Source organism: Myotis yumanensis, unplaced genomic scaffold (assembly GCF_028538775.1).
Source record: "Myotis yumanensis isolate MYYU_CA2020_CCGP unplaced genomic scaffold, mMyoYum1.0.hap1 SCAF_9, whole genome shotgun sequence".
Classification (NCBI taxonomy): Eukaryota; Metazoa; Chordata; class Mammalia; order Chiroptera; family Vespertilionidae; genus Myotis; species Myotis yumanensis.
Window position 1 is genome coordinate 73,580,649 of NW_027223760.1, and position 14,341 is coordinate 73,594,989.

The 14,341-nt window shown below is 46.2% G+C and overlaps 1 non-coding gene across 1 annotated transcript; it reads left to right on the plus strand.

Annotated features, from left to right (window-relative positions):
- The first annotated feature begins 898 nt into the window (after nucleotides 1-898).
- On the plus strand, nucleotides 899-1,033 carry LOC139017095 (small nucleolar RNA SNORA3/SNORA45 family). Its single transcript, XR_011472775.1, has one exon. It is a non-coding gene; the product is annotated as a small nucleolar RNA SNORA3/SNORA45 family (small nucleolar RNA).
- Nucleotides 1,034-14,341: the final 13,308 nt, after the last annotated feature.

Below are 14,341 nucleotides of genomic sequence, written 5' to 3' on the forward strand. Positions count from 1 at the left end.
TGGTTCAGAGGTCAACGCTCAACCACTGAGCCACACCGGCTGGGCAAGCTGTGTCATTTCTAAGTAAAAACTGTTAACAAAGAGTCATGGATAATTATAGTTCTCTTTGCTGTCAAGGTGAGGAAACCAAAACCTACAGTGAAATGATTCAGCTCAAACCACACATGGCTCCACAGCATCCTGCCTCTTTGCCACTCTAACAGCCCATGATGCCTGGCTACATTTCTGGTGTTTCATTCTTTGCTGTGGCACTTTTGTGGCACTATCACACTAGCACACTTTGAGGTGTCAGTGAGCCCAGAGAAATGGAAGTATTCTGTAGCATACGGGGCATACTCCCTCATTTAATTCCCACATCCACCTTGTGAGGTAGATACCAAGTTATTCTCATCTTGCAGCTGAGGACACGGAGGCACAAAGCAGTTAAGTAACTTGCCCATGGTTACACAGACATTAATAGTTCCTATAATTTCCCTGATATGAACTGATTTCATAAGAAGCAGAAATAATAAATTAGACCAGGTTTTGATACCTATCATACAACAATCCTCCCAGAGCCCTTCCCTCCAATGAGCTGAACTGTGCCAGGAAAATTGTGAAAGTCTTTGAAATGAGAGAAAAAAAGACTGGCTTCCTGTGCAGTGCATCTTCCTGGTTATCTCGCTCTTTCAGCTATGTCACACTCTAAGTCTTAGAATACTGATAATGCAAATGACTCTTGTCCACAGAAATGCACACTGTGTCCTGTGGAGACACAATTGGCCATTGCCTTACAGACATCGACCAACTGACTCCAGCATTTCTGATAGCTTATATGTGTGTGTCTTAAAACATTTTCTTCAGAGTAGTTATGTTTTACTGGTTCTCTCATTCATTAATAAGTTAAGTAAAATCTTTGCCCGAGACCAAAGATACAGCCTGACAGTTGTCTTCCTGGTGTGCTAGAGTTCTCAGAGAGAAGCTGCTGGTCTTGATTCACTGCTGAGGGCAGTGAGTGCACCCCGCCCCTCTAATGCCCAGGTCAGATACATACCCTCCCCAGCTCCTAGATGGAATGGGTTGTCTGGCATCTTTCCTTATACCCATTAGGGAGTTGGTACCTGCCATCATATGTTATAACCCTTTTCAAAAAAAAATTTCAAAAATTAAATCTTTGGCACATGTTTGCTTATATTTGCATAAGACTCATGATTTCAACTTAAAAAAAATTAATCTTTGACAACTGCTTGTAGTTCCTGAATTTGCCTATGTGCCACTCACCCGAACTGTTTCCTCTTCACTCGGGCTTCCCTCACTTCCCCATCTAGCTCAGGGCTCAGCAATGTCCAAGACACGGGCCCAGTCTGTCCCACCACCTGCTTTTGTAATGGTCGACCAGCTGAGACTGGCTTTTAAGGTTAAAACATATAAAAAATATTTTTTTTAAAAAAATAATATTTTGTGACACATGACAATGATATGAAATGTACATTTCAGTGTTTATGAATAATGTTTAGTTGAAATATCCACATTGACCATTTGCATATCGTCTGCAGTTGCCAGGACTACACTCCAATGACAGCTGAGAACCTGGGAAAGAGAACAGGCCACCTGCAAAGCCAAGAACAGTCACCATCTGGCCCTTCTCGGGAGAAGTCTGTTAACCCATTGCTGTGATCTGAATTTCTGGGTTATCTCCAAGTTCATCGGTTGAAATCCTAGCTCCAAAGATGATGGCATTAGGAGGTGGGGCCTTTGGGAGGTGCTCAGGTCAAGAGGGTGGGACCTTCATGAATGGGATTAGTGCCCTCAGAAAAGAGCCCCCACAGAGATCCCTCCAGTCTGAAGCGGGAAGGAGCGTTTTCACCAGAACCCAGCCATGCTGGCACCCTGCTCTTGGACTCCCAGCTTGCAGAATTGTGAGAAATAAGGTGCTGTTGTTTATAAGCCACCCAGTCTGTGGTACTTTGTTATGACAGTCGGAATGGACTAAGACTCCCTTAATCTGCTTAATGCCACTAATGTCCCAGCATCTGCTCCAGGACACTTCCTAACGCTCCAACCAGGCTGGGTCCCTCAGGGGACACATGAAACAGCCTGTAGGTGTGTCCACTGTAGCATCTGCCATCTGTGTGGTGAGTGTTGACTCTTCTTATGCCTTCATACCTAAGTCCGGAAATCCCTGAGGACATGGATTATGTCTAGTTCATCCTTGCTGGGTTCCCAGTGCCTAATACAGTGCCTGGCACACAACGCGCTCTCAGTTTTTATTTAATGAGTGCTTCTCTTATCCTGTACTGGATAACAAGGGCATTTGAGTATCACAGCATTCTGAATAAGTATTTAGTAATTGACTATCAATCTATTTTTATTTTGGGGGGTTAAAACAACACGAGGCAACCCATTTTTAAAAATAAAATGATATAAATCACTATTCTTTTAGTTCCCTTGAAAGGACATGATCAAGGACACCGTGGAGGTAGAGGCAGGGAAACCAGCTTGCCGCGGCCCACATGGTGACTGAGCTCTGTGAAGGTGGAATGCGGGGATGAGAGCACAGGCCTAAGGTCTTTGGGGGGCTGGCCGGCTTTAACCTCCCAATCTGGGCAGGGCTAAGCGGTAGGCACAACCCCTGGGAGTCCCTTTCTCAGAGTTTTCCACTTACCTACTTATCCTGGACTAGGGGCTTCTCCACTGCCTTCAGGGGAGGCACGGCCCTGCCAACTTGATCTTGGACTTGTAGCCTCCCGGACTGTACAACAGTGCATTTCTGTTGTTTCAGCTGTTCAATCTGTAGTGCTTTGGTATGGCAGCCCTAGCAAACTAACAGATCATGGCATCACACTTTTCATCCTTCTCCATATTGGGACTGGGGGTTATTGTCACGCAGAGTCACTGCCTTTGGGTTGTTCATCTTGCTGCTTTTCCAAATTGAATCACCCTCCCCCCATTAGTTTCCTATTGCCATTGTAACAAATTACCACAAGCTTATTATCTCACTGTTATGGGGGTCGAAGTTCAAAATCAGTCTCATTAGCTAAAGTCAAGGTGTCAGCAGTTCTGGTTTCTTCTTGGGAGGCTCTGAGGGGAGAATCCATTTCCTTGCCTTTTTCGGCTTCGAGAGGGATGCCTGCATTCCACTGTCCCTTCCTTGCTCCACTCCCATCTCTAGCTTCTGTTGTCCTATCTCCTCTCCTCACGCTGATTCGCCTGCCTCCCTCTTCTCAGGACCCTGTGATTATATTGGACACCTTCAGATAACCCAGGGAAATGTCCCCATCTCAATATCCCCAATTTGGTCACATTTTTACCATTTTACATATTCATAGGTTACAGAGATGAGGACATGGACATCTCGAAGTACCACACCTCCTGCCACCCTTATCCTCTCCCAACTCCATTCATCTTTCCAGGTCCTCTCTGGGACTCCTTTACCTCAGCCCACAACGACATCTGTCTTTGTAATGACATACTACCCCAGCGCCTGGTCCTAGATCCCTAGTTGTTGGACACGAGGGCACCTATTTCTCTAATTGATCTGAAGGTGCTTTGAGAACCGGGACTATTGTGATACTCCACTGGCTCCCCTGAAACACTGCCCATGCACCCACAGATGGAATGATCCATTATTACTTGGAGTAACTATGACTATATTGCGCAAAGCAGCAGGTCCAGGCCTCCAAACTTGCCCTCCACCTCCTCCCTTTGGTTACTTGTGTCAGAGGTGGGACTGAGGTGGGCTGAGTAGAGAGCCGAGATCCCAACCTCAGTGTCTGCCCATGAGCCTGCTACCCGGAGGAGAGCTGGTAAGCAGTGAGGTGTGACTTTCATACTCTCACGGTGTAATTCCCATTTCTATGGAAAATAACCCTCAGCACACACCCCTGACAACCTCAGACGAGTCCCAACAATGTCTTAGGGACTTTATGAGGCACTTGCAAGTGTGGGTTCTGCCCTCCAGAGCATCTGGCAGCCTCTCAACCAGCAGCGCAGGATGAGTCTTGAAAACTGGCGCCCTGAAGCTGGGCTCTGCAGGCTAAAATCTGCAGAGTAAGATGTGGGCCTCTGTTCTTGCATGAACGTGGGTCCTGGGCCAATAGCTGTGTGTTTTCCTCTTACAGCTTTTGGACTGAGAACGTACTGACCTTTAAACTGTACAGCAGGCTTTGATTTCATTTTTACATATTAATCTTTCACTGTAAGATATTCCTCTATCTCTAGGCCCACTCTCCCCCCCTTTGAACATCAGAGTTTTATTTTGTGTAGTTAAGGTGTAAGGATAAATAATTTCACAGAGGAAAGAGCTCATGTTTTGGAGTCAGACACAGTTGAGTTCACATGCGAGAGTTCTACAGCTGTGTGATATTTGGAAAGAAAAGGGGGCGCCGCCTCACAGGAATGACGAGACTGTGAAATGGGAATGGTGTCCGTACGATACTTCAGACAGTACCTGGCATTCAGTAGGCATTAAAGACAGCTTAGTTATTTTCTTCTCTGTCCTCATTGTAACACCACAAATTCTTGCTAACTACAGAGAATTAGATGCTGAAAACACATATGAAGTAGAAAAACACCACAAAGATTGTCTGCATTTGGGGGACAGAATGTGAATGAATGTAAAGTAATTTGCAAAGGATATGCCTTAGTCAGCTCAGGCTGCCACAACAAAAGGCCATAGAATGGGCAGCTTAACCAACAGAGACACATCCTCTCACAGGAGGCCAGAAGGCCCAGATCCAGGCCCCAGCCTACTGGTTCCTGGTGAGATCCTGCTTCCTGGTTGGTAGATGGCCACCTTCTCTCTGTCCTCACATGTGGGTGGGGGGCACAGGTGAGCCAGCAAACTCTCTGGCATCTCTCTCTCGCTCACTCTCTCTCATTGTTAATCCTTACCTGAGGATATTTTCCCCCATTGGTTTTTAGAGAGAGAGTGGAAGGAAAGGAGGGAGGGAGAGAGAGAGACTCCATCTTTACTTCCACCTCTGAAGAGACTCCATTTGACCCTGAGACCAGATCCCTTTTACAGGAGCTCCCCTTAATGACAGGACAGAGCTGCCACATTTTATTGGGATACAAACCATCCGAAGGGCATGGAGGGTGCTGACACGACTGCGGGACAGGGAGGGAGTCTCTCCCAGATGCCCAGATGCTTCAGTCTCATCCTCTCCAAAATTTCCTCAATGGAAAGGGCTCCCCACTCCCTCCCCATAAGACCCCCACCTAATTTTGCCCAGTTGGCACTCATAGGCAAACCTCTCCTGGGAGTTACAACCACTCAGGGTTCTTGGCCACTTAATCTCTTGGCTGCCAGACTCTAAGCTCCAGGCTCTGAAACCAGCATTGTCCCAGCTACCAGCATCCTTCTGTCGTCCAGCCTCTGACCACACAGCTGCCCTGTAACCCTCAGGCCCAGCCAGTCCCCACTACTCCCTCTGCCCCCTTTCCATGCCTCCAGGACTGGCAGCCACCAAAGTCCCCACCTTAGGGCGCTGGCAGCTCCCAGGTCTGGTCCCACCTCCAGGGACCATCACCCTGCGCCACGCTGGTGGTCCACTGGGAAAATAAACATGCACGGTTCTTTGTGGCCCTATTGGACCCAGGGCTCAAGGCATTGTCATCCAGGCCATCCCTCTAGATTTCCAAACAGCAAGCCCTTCTACCTACAGGGCATTGCTGATGAGACTATCAAAGGTTACAAACCCATTTGGATGTAACTCTTGGGACCATTCACACCAGAGAGCTTCATCTGGTGGCCCCGCTGGTTCCTTCCTTATTATAGACATGGAGACACTGAGGCATGCCCGTGCCTCGTGTTACAAGCCCAATTTTCTTGGTCTTCCTGGTGAGACTCACCAAATGGACACCTGCGATGAGTCTCCCTCCTGAGGTCAGGACGGTAAACACTCATTTAAGCAGGGCACTGAAGGCTTATGCCCCGTCATTAACAGCAAACCTGAGATGGAGTCATTGAGCCCACAACCTCCCCTTTCAATACCCCGTTTGGCTGGTCCTTGAACCAGCCACCCATGGATGGAGACCCGTCACTGGTTACTGAAACCTCAGTGCTCAGATTCCCTTGATGAAGGTTCTAATTCCTAAATTATATACACAACTGACTGAGGACATACAATGGCTGAGGAGCATCCTTCCAATTTTGAATTAGCTAGTATGTTCTAGTCTGTGCTTATCATGGAGAAGTCCCAGGCCCAACTTGCTTTCACTCTGGAAGGGGCTCAGTATATATTCATTTACGAGGCTCCAAATGAGGTACTGAAACAGTCCTGCAATTGCACATAAACTCTGCCGCCAGTATTTCAATGCCTTACAATTGGAAAGTGCCGTCTTGCATTATATTGACGACCTATGTGCAGGGGTCCCTCTGAGGAGGCCGTACAGGCAGATGCGCTCACCCTCACAGACCACCCACACCAACACGGCTGGGCAATTGCCCTCCACAAGATTCAAGGCGCCGCCTCCACCATCAAGTTTCTGGGCATCATCTCAGGGCCGAGAAATTCCCCCAACAGTCAACCGTCAATCGCATCCCACCACCTGCTACTCTCAGACAGGCACGGGACGTGCTGGGTCTTCTCCTGTCCTTCAGGAACACATTCCTCATCTCTCACTGATACTGCGCCCCATTTATGCAACCACACGCAGGTCTGCCAGCTCCCATTGGGATAAAGCCCGAGAGTGGGCTTTAGAAACTGCCCAACAGGCAGTCCAACGAGCCTTACCTTTGTCCCGCTGGCTCCACAGTCCGAGTTGAGCCCGTGGCCACACCTGACTGTGCCTCCTGGAGTTCTGGACCAAACATGCGTCTATCTGACTTCCTATGTGGGTTTGGACCAAGCTTCCACCCCCAGCCCCAGCAGCAGCCTGAAACTCTCCCCTTAAACGCCAGCTTTGGCATCCTATTAGGCTCTTTTAGAAACAGAGGCCATAATCAGCCCCCACCCAGTACCACTCTGTACTCAAGTTCCTATAGGCGCTGGGATAGAGAAATAGAAATGGTGAAGTAGAAATGGTACCTTCAGGAGAGGGCTAACTCTGATGTCAAAGGCCTTTCAAATTACAGGAGAATGTGGCTTCCCCTAAGCTCAGCCCCTGCCGAGAGCCTGCGAGGACGCAGCAGTGCTCCCTGCTCCCTCCCCTCTGGTCACTTGGGAAGCCCCTGGCAAGGGCGAGGGGGCAGGGCAGCAGCCCGAGATAGAACAGGGAGTCAGTTCCTCACTGATGGCCACCCCACCACTGTATGCGGTGCAGCGCTGGTGGCCGGGCATCCCACCGCCTCAGACTCCTTGCTAGTGGCAGAGCTGTTCACCTAGCCCTCAGGGACGTCCTAAAAAGGGGTCTTTCTCAGGCAGTTACATTTTCAAGCTCCTGGGCCATTGCTAGGCCTTGAGGTTTGCTCTCGCCAACGGCTGAGGACAATTTCCTCATACAAGGCAAACCCACCTGGGGCAGCCAGTCAGGGAAGACATGAGCAGGGTCCCCAGTTCTATCGCTGCTATTTACGTTTCTGTCCACACGAACTGCTCCACACCAAACGCTGTTTTCAACACGATCGCAGACTCCCTCACTTAGCCCTCCACGCAGAAAGTACAGACGCCTCAGAGTACAGACCCTTTTCACCAACTTGAAAAATGGGCCATGCAACCTCTCGCCATCAGGGAATTCACCCCTGAACAGCTTGGGCTCACGCCAGGGGAATCCCTCTTTGGCAGCCAAGGTTCTGGTTGACAAGTACACTCTCTGCTCCCAAACCAAACGACAGAGGCTATCCAGAAGGGACACCTTCCCGAGAAGGCCCACCACACTCTCTCCCGCAGAGGGATTTCATCCATTTCACCGGCCAGCTGTCCCCTTTGCTGGGCTTCCAGATAGAGCCTCAGGATCATGGATACTTACACGGGACTCCTCTTGGTGACCCCTCCTGGAATTCCTCTTCAAAACAGGTCATCTCTTTCCTTACTACATTGATTCTGTTCCCTTTGGGTAGACAGACATTGACTCTGACCAGGGCAACACTTCACCTCTGAGGAGACTCAACAGCAGACTCTCCAACTTCTATCTTTGGAACTTCCACCCAGGTAAACGTTCCCAGCTGGCTGGCCTCATTGAGCTTCCTAACAATTGTCTTAAAGAGACACTCTGTAAGTTTCAGGCACGAGTTCCTGAAATGGATGGAACTCTTGCCCCAGGCATTTCTAGCCGATAGCATCACTATCGATAGGCTGAGACCAGCACAAAACACAGCTATTACTATAAATAAAGTTTTATTGGAATATCCACACCCATTTGTCTAAGTATCTTACCTGCCGTAAGTCTTCAGTCTAAGGCTGCTTACGCTCAATAGCAGCTGAGCTGAGTACTTGCTACAGAGACCATATGGCCTGCAAAGCCTCAATTATTTGCTATCTGGTCCTTTAAAGAAAAAGTTTGCCAACCCTGCTCAATTGTGTGGTGTTGGCTTGCAGGTGGGCCAGAGGAGATAGTTGGGAGACTGGAGATCTTTATTTGGATGTATCCCATACATTTTGGAAAAAACATAGAGAAGTGGCTGTTGGCTTTGTTGGGGTGAGGGAGGAAAAACAGTGACTCCTAGGGTTACTTGGTACCCTGAGCCAATGTGGTATCATTCACTGAGTTGGGTGCATCGGGGAAGGGAAGAGTTACAGAGTATAAAACTGAATATTTATATTTGAATAGGTTACTTCTGAACTGGCAATTAGACCTCCTTTGGATGGAGAGTTGAAAGCTAGGAAATACGAGGCTGTTTAGGCCCAGGAGAGCTTTCAGAAAAGCCCCAAGATGGCCTTGTCACATCGAGACATAAATTAGGAAGGGGCTGTCTCCCAGACCTGGAGGCCCTCCCCAGGGAGCTGTGGGTGTGGATTAGAGCTGATATGCATACTCAGATGCCGAGGAGAGCCTCTCCGTGGAACCCAGCACTGGGGGAGGCAGGGGAGAGCTGGCTTTTGGCAGATCTTTCTCCAGGAGGCAGGCCTGGGTCCTGACTGCTTGCATTTACCACATGCGAACAGGAGCAGGGACAAGGGCCTCCTGCCCCACGTCCCCTGCCCGGACCCCCTCTTTGGGTAGGAAGACCAGAGAGAAGGAACGGAGAGAGGGTCACTTAGACCCAGTTCCTTTTTCTTTTTTTTCCTTTTAAAACCAAATTTATTGAGATAGAACTATGTACAATAAAACATACCCATTTTAAGAATTTAGTTTTGAGTTCTGACCAATGAATACAACCCTATAAACAGCACCATTATAAAAATAGAGACCATTTCCATCAGCCCCCCAAAGTTCCCTCCGTCCTGGGCAACTGCTGGTGCTTTCTGTCATGAATTAGCTTTGCCTGTTCCATAAAAATAATATTTTTGTGTTTGGCTTCTTTCACTCAGCAGAATGATTTACCTTTATCAGTAGTTTATTCCTTTTTTTAAAAACAAATGCAGATGAGTATTTCATTGGTATAAATACTGGTGTGATATACCAAAGTTTGTTCATCCATTACCTATTGACGGACACTTGGGTTATTTCAGCTTCTTTGCTCTTACGGAAAGAGCCTCGTTTATTCTTTTAATCTCAACAGATAAATCACTCCTATTCCCGCAGGGGGGAGAGGAGAGAGCCTGGCATGTAGACTGTGTGCAGTGTTTCTCACCCATTAGCGTCATTGGAATCGCCCGGAGCACTTGGTAAAACACAGATGCTGGTCTATTCCCAGAGCTTCTGATTCAGGAGATGTGGGATGAGCCGATAATGTGCATTTCTAACACACTGGGTTGCTGCTGCTGTTTGGGGCCCATACTTTGAGAACCACCGGTCTTGTGATGTGTCCTTGAGGAAACAAGAGGACGGGACATGGAGTGGCCTACATGTTGCCGCACTCATCTATACACAACCTTGAGCACTTCTCAGACACATAGAAGCCCAGGGATGGTTGATCTTAACAGCTTTATTGAGGTATAACTTACACATCACATCACTTGTTTTAGGTATACAATTCAATGATTTTTAGTAAATTTACCGAGATGTGCAATCATCAACACAATCCAGTTTTAGAACATTTCTACCACTCTGGTAACAACCCAACTGCTAATTTACAGTTAATCCTTGTTCCCATTCCCAGTCTCAGACAACCAATAAGATATTTTCCGTCTTTATAGGTTTGGTTTTCAGGATATTTCAAGTAGATGGAATCATGAAATAGGGTATTTGTGTATGGCTCCTTTAATTTAGCTTAATGTTACTGAAGGTCATCTATGTTGTAGCATGTGTTAGTACTTTAAAAAATTAATACTAAATTACCAAATAGTATTCCATTTAATTGCATGGATTTACCATTTAGTTGTATGAATAGACCACATTTTGTTAATTTATTCATCAGTTCATGGACATTTGAATAATTTTTTGGCCATGATGATTAATGCTTTTATGAACATTTGCACATTTGCATACAAGCCTTTATGTAGACATTTTTTTCATATCTTTTGGATATATACCTAGGAGTGGAATTTCAGACTCATATGGTAAATTTATGTTTAACATTTTAAGAAACTGCCAAACTGTTTTACCATTTGATACCCCCACCAACAATGTATGATCTATTTCCCCTAGGTTTATTTTTGTTTGTTTGTTTGTTTTTGGAGAGCAATACAAGAGAATTTGAGATTAACATGTGTAAAGAAATGTATTAAAAATATTGTTCATTAGCTACTTTAAGGGCACACACAAGAGCTTTACATTGGTTTCAGTCTTGGCTGCACATTAGAATCCTCTGGGGAGCTGATGCCAAGCCATGTGTCAGACAATTATAATTGATGGGTGCGTAGGCAAGCATTAGGACGTTAAAGATCTCCAGGTGATTTCAATGTGCTGGCTGAGAACCTCTGACTTTTTAAAAAGAAGGTTGAGTCATTCACTGAGATAATGGCTACATGGTTACAGCTGAAGGAAGACAGTGTCTATAGGACAAGTGACGTGAAACTTGAGACATGTTAAGGCTATAGAAGAAACAAAGAAAGCACTGTCTGGCAAACAGTACCTTCTATGCTTATTCTCATTTATTTTTCCTGGTTATTATTTCAACTTTTCAACATTTTTGACCATGAAGTAGAGGAGAGAACATGATGACTGAAGGGAGTGTATTTGTGGGGAATCAAAGGTTTCAAAGGGGTCTTTTTGTTTTAGATTCGAGAAACTTCAAGTGTGTTTAAATGTCAATAGAAAACCCAGTTGAACAGAAGAAGCGGTGACTGATGGGTGAGAATCCACCTAGGGGAAGAAAGTTTTTCAGACCCAAGAAGGACTGACCCATGACAGGAGGAAGGATGGCTCCTCCATTTTCACAGGAGATAGTGTAATTGTGGGGAACTGTAACCCACCCCACCATTCTCTTTACATTGTCTCTGTAAATGCTGACTCTGACTAGTATGCAGCTTGTAAATAAACAGCATGTTTGCATAAGAATCCTAGAAATTAACTTCAGAAGATGCAGATGCTGACCTTCAGTCATTCCAGTTCTGGGAGATTTGTTGACCGTCAACTGTAGAACAAGGATGATGTAGAACCAGGACAACGAAGACCAGGATGATGCCCGCCAGACCATCACTTGCCCAGCTTTGAGATCATTATCAGAATGGACTATGCTGATCTGCATGTAGAGCATTTTTCAACCCCCTCTCCTTGATCTCTGTGTTCTGCTTTCCATCCCTCGCCTTATAAAAACCTCTGCCTGCACTGAGATGTAGAGATGTGGACAAGAGTCCCCCATCTTTTCAGGTGACTGGCACTTGAATAAACCACCTTCCTTTTCATCAGCACCTGCCTCACGAGTTTGGCTTTTATGGCAGCAGGTAGCTGACCCTTGGTTCTGGTTGCAGTCGAAGATGGAAGCATATTGAGGCAGGCATTTTTGTTTACTGGTAGAAGATGAGGGAATTCCCATATCTGCCTTTCTTTTTCTTGTTTTAGCTCATTATGATGTAAAATCATTTTGTTTGAGGGTGATGTGTGAGGCTGGCTGGGAGAAGGGGCAGGGTTGAATGTTTGAGTAGAAAAGATCTGGAGTAATCATTACTGAGTGTTAGAATGTAAGTTAACCTGAGAAAAATTAGCTGGTCTACTATGCAGTGTGAAGAGTTGAACCATTTGAAAATATTTATGACTTTATAATGATGCTGACCTCTGTTCTCTCTTTCAGCTCCTAGGGGCAGGCAGTAGAAAGCAGATAGTAGACAGTATCTTGGGTAACACAATACCTCCCCAGGTATTTAGAAAAGACAGAGGGCAAAGGACTTTGGGGTAAAGCAAGAGCGTTTCAAAAATAATGAACTCTATGAATGTAAACTGTAATTGAAACATAAAATTAAAAATAATGAATCATAAAATCCATGCTGGAAAAGGGATGGAAAAAAGAAATCAGGTAAAGGATTGAGAGAAAGTGGAGGGGACAGTAGGTTGGAGGAGAGGTTGTGGGTGGGGAGTGGGATGTTTAGGTTATAGTATGGAGGTAGAGATGTCAAGGAACTGAGCCAGGGGCAGATGGGTTGTCCATGTGGTAATGGCAAATCTCATCGTCTCCATTTCCTCATCTTCTACTCACTCCTCGACTCACTCCAGTCTGTGACCACAGTCCACCCAACAGCTTCTACTGAGGTCTCAGATGACCTCCATGGCTTCAAATCTAGAAAGTATTTTCCAATCCTTATTTTGCTTGATTTTTCAGCGTCATGTGACACTGTAAACCATTCTCTGTTCTTGAAATGGTCTCTCTCACTTCCTTCCAAGACAACACAACTCATTTCTTTTCAACTTCTCTGGCTCGTTTATTCATCTCCTTTAGAGTTCCATCTATACACATGCTTTTCTTATTGGGTGTAAGCTTCAGCCCTGTCTATATTTTGTTTCCCTAGGAACCTGCATCAGTGCTTCATGGCTTCAATAACTACTCATCAGCTTACATGTTTCTTTTGAGCATGAAGCCCATATATCCAATTCCTACTAGTCTTTTCTACTTGGCTGTCTCAGAGGCTTTTCAAACTCCTCACTTAATAACTTGAACTCATAACTTACCCCGATTCTGGTTCTTTTCTGATGTTCCTACCTCAGTGAACCTCATATCTGGTTACACAAATCAGAAATCTAAGAGCCTCCCTTACCCTCAACTTCCCATAGCCTATCTCTTACTCCCATCAATTTGCTTCCTGAATATCTTTAGAACCCACCACTTCTCTCCTCCTCTCTCGTTACCACCCAGATCCTAACTGAGCCATCTCTTGACTACATTGCTGCGAAGCTTCTTGGTGCCTTCCTGTCAGTCTTCTGGCTCCCCTCCAACCCGTTCTCCACCTGAATCCCAGGAATCCTGCCTCCTCCCCAAACACAGATCTGATCGTAGAACTCCTCCTTTCAACAGCTATAATTACTCCCCACTTTCACTGCTCCTTGAATAAATACAAAACCTGTCCTGTGGTTCTCAGATTCCAGCATGGCCTGGCCCCAGAGTCTGCCCCTAGCACACGGGCCTTTGTCTCTCCTTCTCTTCTCCCACTTGTCCCTCAGCTCTCAGCTCGCACTTCCTCAGGGAGCTCCTGACCACTCGGCACAGGTCGGCCTCCTCCATTGTGCTCTCACAGAATAGCGTGCCTTCCCTTCATAGGGCTTAGCTCAGTTTGGAGTTACACATTCGTTTAGATGGTTATTTGATTAATTCTGTCTTCTCACAACAGATTCCAGGCACCATGGGAGCAGAAACCACATCTGGTTTAGCTCATCTTGTGTCCTCCCCACTTAGCAAATGCCTGTCATAGGTGCTCTAAATAAGTTTGGTTTTTTGTTGTTGTTGTTGTGTGTGTGTTTTTTTTGGGGGGGGGGCAGTTTAGAACCGTGGGATTTAAGCAGAAAGGGGTATTAGAACTCATCTGTTTTCTGAAGAAATGGAGGCTTAGAGATGGGAGATAAGGGGGGTTCCATTTACACATGGTTACACAGTTAGCTGATGGCAGAGTTGGAATGTATATTCTGGTCTCTTTCTATCTCAACCTGGGAACTATTTGTTTTCTCAATGTAAACACTCTGGTACTATTCTCACCCTCTCTTGCTTTAAAAAAAAAGTGTGGAAATAAAAGCGGTGTGTTTGTGTAAACTGTGTTTTTTGTGCTGGCCAATCAATCACACAATATCAAAGCACTGGTGGCAGTCAAAATGGCATGCTCTAGAGAAAGGGGGGACATATTAAGGACATGCTCCCCCCCCCCCCCCCCCCCCCACCACTTGCAGCAGTAAGGAGTGCCTAGTGAGAGGCAGGAGGCACACTCCTCTTCCTTCTCCTGCTGACCAGCCCAGC